We start from the raw sequence: 5981 nt of genomic DNA, 5'->3' as shown, positions 1-5981 counted from the left end.
TACTGCTAGCTTTTCGTGCTCTGTTCTCCGAAGCTCTTGGAGTTGGAAAGCGCGAAGCAGGCTAGTTGTCATGGCAACTAAACAAAAAAATATTGCCTGGTCAAAATGTATTCATCAAGTGCAATTCAGACAGAAACTAAAAAGAGGAAGGAAGGACATTGTTATATTTATTTGTATTAAAATTGAACAAAACCATATATTAAAATTATGTGTGATCAACCAGCATTGTCTTTGCGATCAACTGGTAGATTGCGATCGACCTATTGGGCACCCCTGATCTATAGCAACGTCTGGCAGCGTCATATGCAGCACTTGCGGGCTGTCCTGAGTTCACTGAGAGGGGCTGGACTGACGGCCAACCCAAAAAAATGTGTGCGGTTGGGCGTGTGGAAGTCAGGTATCTGGGCTTCCACTTGGGTCACGGACAGGTGCGTCCCCAAATTGATAAGACGGCAGCAGTTGCAACCTGTCTGAGACCCAAGACCAAAAAGGAAGTGAGGTAGTTCCTGGGGCTGGCGGGATATTATAGAAGGTTTGTACCTAAAAACTCGGACCTCACCAGCCCGCTGACTGACCTCACTAAAAAGGAAGCACCAGATCTGGTCCAGTGGACAAAGCAGTGCCAGCAGGCTTTCATCCAGATAAAGGCAGCTCTGTGTGGCGGACCACTCTTACATTCTCCTGACTTTTCTCTCCTCTTTTTGTTGCAGACCGACGCATCTGGAGATAGAGGGTGAGGAGTGGCCGGTGCTGTACATCAGTCGTAAGCTCTCGAAGAGAGAGACGATGTACAGCACCATAGAAAAAGAGTGTTTGGCAATTAGATGGGCCTCCGCTATTATCTCTGGGAATTCACTCTCTGTTCGGACCACGCACCCCTGCAATGGCTCCACCACATGAAGGATACCAACGCACGGATCACCCGTTGGTATCTGGCACTGACAAACACCTGATTCTTTTTGCAGTAATTGGCATGGAGAGACCGGATGTAAGCTGCTGTGGAGAGAGAGAGAGAAGGACTGAGGACTCGTGCGACGAAAGAGTGTCTGTGAAACCTGGTGGAAAGAGTGGCAGAGCCCGTCTGTGAACTACTATCTGTGCTTTAGCGAGTCTACGGTGGATGCGCTGTGTGCACGACTTTTGTTTGTTCTTATTAAGTTATACAAATAAATCGTATGAGTCCCAGTCACGCTGACCCTGTCTTCCTTCCAACCTTTGAACCTTATCACAGCGCCAAACATTCATAACGTCATAACAAAGAGAAACATTTGAAGTAACATGATAATCCATATATTTTTTTCTAGTGTAGTGTACTGAAGTGTTCCTTTTTAATGATTTATCGTTATAGGCCGCCTGAATTTCTGTAAAGTAAAATGTTTTATTATTGTTATTCTTATTGTATGCAGCCCTACAAGTATATGCCTACAAGGCTCAACAAACCTGGTGATCATTTTATATATATATACAGTGGGTATGGAAAGTATTCATACCCCCGGTAAATATGATAAAAAATGGCTGTAAAAAATAAATCTTTCATTCAAAAAATTGGCAAAAATCTAACCTTTCATTGAAGTAAAAGAATTCAATTTGGGGGGGAAATCACATTATGAAATAAATGTTTTTCTCCAAAACACGTTGGCCACAATTATTCATACCCCTAGAATGTTTTATAAATAAAATATCTCTGAAGTATATTCCCATTAATATTTACCTTTTTTAGCACACCAGGGTGACTAGGAACATGAAATTGTCCAGCTATGACTTCTTGTTTCACAGGATTTTAAATATGAGGAAACACAAAGGCCAAATTCCCTTAATCATCCATCACAATGAGTAAAACCAAATAATACAGTCCTGATTTGCAGCAAAAGATTGTTGAGCGTCACAGAATAGAAAGTGGCTGTAAGAAAATAGCTAAATAATCGAAAATACCCATTTTGACCATCAGGGCAATAATTAAGAAGTTATAATCAAGTAAAAATGTTACAAATCTGCGAGGAAGAGGACGTGTGTCTATATTATCTTAATGCACAGTGAGGATGAAAGTTTGAGTGGCCAAAGACTCTTCAATAATAACAGATGGAGAATTGCAGAGATTAGTTGAGTCTTGGGGTCAGAAAACCTATTAAAAAAAAATCAAACAACCCCTACATCCCCATTGGGAGGGTTTCAAGAAAAATGCTCCTCGCTCATCCAAAAACAAACTCCAGCATATTCAGTGGTCAGACACGACTGGAACTTCAAACAACACAGGGTTCTGTGGTCAGATGAAACTAAAAAAAGAGCTTTTTGGCAGCAAACACGCTAGATGTGTTTGGTGCACACAAGGATAAAAAGTACCCCATGTGTACAATTTAATATACCACTGGATCTTTAATGTTGTGGGCCTATTTTTCTGCTGGAGGTCCTGGACTTCTTATTCAGATACATGGCATTGTGGATTCTATCAAATATCAACAAATAAAAAAATCCAAACCGGACTGCTTCTGCTAGAAATCTTATAATGGGCCATGGTTGGATCTTCCATCAGGACAACGATCCAGAACAAACATCAAAATCAACACAAAAATGGGTAACTGAGCACAAAATGAAGCTTCTTCCATGACCGTCCCAGTTCCCTGACCTGATGAGTGGAGTGAACTGAAGAGAAGAAGAGCCAACATGGATCTGGGAATCTGAAGGATCTGGAGAGATTCTGTATGAAGGAATGATCGCTGATCTCTTGTCAGGTGTTCTCCAAACTCATCAGGCATTATAGGAGAAGACTCAGAGCTGTTATCTTGGCAAAAGGAGATTGCAAAAAGGTATTTACTAAAAGGGTATGAATAATTGTGGCCAACGTGTTTTGGAGAAAAACATTTATTTCATAATGTGATTCCCCCCCCCCCCCCAATTTGAATTATTTTACTTCAATGAAAGGTTAGAATTTTGCCAATTTTTTTGAACGAAAGATCAAATTTTTTGAATGAAAGATTTATTTTTTACAGCCATTTTTGATCATATTTACCAGGGGTATGAATACTTTCCGTACCCACTGTATATATATATATATATAGTGAATTTTAAATCGCAATTTTAACCAGAAAAATTCTAATATTCTCCCCAAAATCACGCAACCCTATAGTTTAACTAGATATCAGCATGTTCACAGTTGTTTTGTTGTTGTTTTTACTGGGATCAGATGGTACTGATGAGTCCTGCTGACTTAAACATACACATGAGTCTCTCTGTACATGAACATGGTCAAATGAAAAAGCAAACACCTTGGAAATGACAGGTATGTTGAATGACAGGTATGTTTCAGGAATTGCACAAAGGTGTGTGACTGTTCAAGTCTCTGTCTTTAGATCAGTGTGTTTAATAATGTGCTTTTTTGTCATTTGGTATGTACCTTTGTTGTGTTGTAAATAAATCCAAACAATCAAAAAGCCATTGATTTTTAAATCTCTCCTCATTCTTGGTTCAAGTTCCCTCACAGACCCACCTGATGGGGCCATAAGGGGAGGGTCTTTGTCTTCCCAGTTTTGAAGCAAATATTCTAGGCTAGGTGAGAAAATGTTTTGTGAAGAGGTAATCAGTATGTTTTTATGACCTTATTTCAGTGACAATTTTTGTTTTATTTTTTCACATAATTTTCATAAAACTACAAACTTTTACATACATGCTGCTCACATATTATTGTAGCAGAGTTTGTGCTGAATACAGTGTAATCAGACTTAAGCCATGGAAATATTACAAGTAACAGAAATAAGCACAAATGTCAGAGCATGTCAGAACAGAACCAGGGGGGTTAGCAATTTATTCAAAGAACATTTTGAGACAACATTGCTACTTTCAACTTCAATAGCTAAGCAGTATGAATTATTAGCTTTAAATCTTTCTGTGTCTAAGAACCTGCAGCTCACCATAGCTGGTTGTTATAGACCTCTGTCAGCAACTAGTTGTGTTTTACATTGTGTAATGAATTTGTTGGCTTTTTTTAATTATAAGGAACTGATCTTACTTAGTGATTTTAATCTGAACTGGATGTATACAATATCCGATCATTTTAAAATGCTTTGTGATAATCTAAATCTTTTTCAATTGGTAGACTCACCCACTAGGCCTAACTCGAAATCTCTGGAAAAATCTACTTTAATAGATCTTGTCATTACAAATGTCCCACATAGATACTCTTCAGTTTCTGTATTTGCAAATGATATCAGTGACCACAGTGACCATTTTATCACATCGGGGTCTTTATTTCAAACAAATAATTCTATAAATTCAAACTTATTCAAACAAATTTCTCGAAGCAGAACGTAATCTATGGCCAAGAGAGTGTGCTTTGGAACAAATTATTTGCTCTGACATCTGTTCTGCTTTAAAAGGTGAATAAATCACCAGGTCCTGACTATATTGCTCCATTGTTTTTAAAATTAGCAGCTGATCTTATTTCTCCCTCACTGACGTTTTGTTTAAAGGAACACTATGTAGCTTTTCAACCTTCATAATATATTTCCAAGACCCTTGTGATGGTACATCGACTTACAATAGGTTGAATGACGCGTCTGCCGTAGCCTGACGGGGTCTGTATCGCTTTTACTGGCACTACGTAACTTCGGGGTTCAGGTAGTAACCCGAGCACAAAAAGAACTACAAAATTCGACTGCTTTACGGCATACGTCACTTCCCCCACCACTTCCTCAAATCTGGACGTGAGAGGCCAACCAGTGTTTGTTTTCGGCTTTTGTGCGTATGTTTTTGTCATGGGGACTGTTTACACCTGGCCACTTCATGTGTTTTCTCAGATCGGATAGCTATCCGATCGTAAAAGACCAGGTGTAACCAGGTGTAACTTTCACCATGTGACCAGGTGTAACTTTCACCAAAGTGAAAGTAAGTCGCAGACGCTTAACACACAATCATCATCATTAAAAGTAAAGAAATTAAATGATCTTACCAGGGCTGTTACTGCTCTCTCTTATTGCGGTCTTTGATTTTGAAATTTTAGCTGATGATCAATAAAATGCCGTTCATATCTGTTGCTTTCTGTGACGTGCACTCCATTAAATCTGCATATAGCGCGGGAATTGAAGATCGGATTTAAATCCATTTCACATTTATGTGACCAGGTGTAAATGGAATCGTTTTGATAAATCAGATAGCTATCCGATCTGAGAAAACGCATGAAGTGGCCAGTAAATAAATCTCATATTTGTAAACTTGTTTGCATTCTATGTTGTATGTTGTTGCGCTTGCTTGTAGTATGTCATTTTTTTACACGCTGTTCATTCATCCATTGCTGATAAAATAGACCAGTCCAATAATTTCCACATATGTCTAGCTAGCTTTCGATTATCAGAGCTGTTAACAGACTTGCTAACAAACACTCGTTTCTCTTGCGTGTTTTTTGCGTTATGTTTTATTGCCTAGCTTGCCTCACGAACTAGTTTGCCAGCTGAACTCAGGTGTTGTGAGGTGTATTTATCACGTAGTCCTGAGGGATATCAGACGACGCTGTTGACGTTGATTCTTGCGATTATCATGAGAACAGTTTTCAATATCTCACATAATTATCAGGACATAAATAAGCCTAACGTAGAGGTTGTAAATAGTGTAAACGAGCACAATTTGCAAACTATTATGATAAATTGCAATAATCATGTCTTCGGAGTCTATCTGTGCCTGTTCCATGCCCGACGCAGGTACCGGTGTACAGGGTGGGGGGTGGAGGGGTATTTACGACAGTGCAAGTATTCCACAGCGACTCTAGGGGTCGCTGTTTGACAAAAACACAATTTCTACACAGTGTGCCTTTAACCTTTCTTTATTAACTAACAAAATTCCGTAAGTCAGCATTTGTAGTTCCTCTGTCAAAGGGGGGTGATCCTTCTTTAATGGACAATTATAGACCCATATCTAAACTTTGTATTCTCTCGAAACTTTTGGAAAAATTAGTTAGTGTGCAATTGACACAGTATTTAAATAGTCATAATATT

The sequence above is a fragment of the Abramis brama genome, assembly GCF_963993115.1.
Source record: "Abramis brama genome assembly, chromosome: 22".
Lineage (NCBI taxonomy): Eukaryota > Metazoa > Chordata > Actinopteri > Cypriniformes > Leuciscidae > Abramis > Abramis brama.
This window is presented reverse-complemented; position numbering follows the sequence as displayed.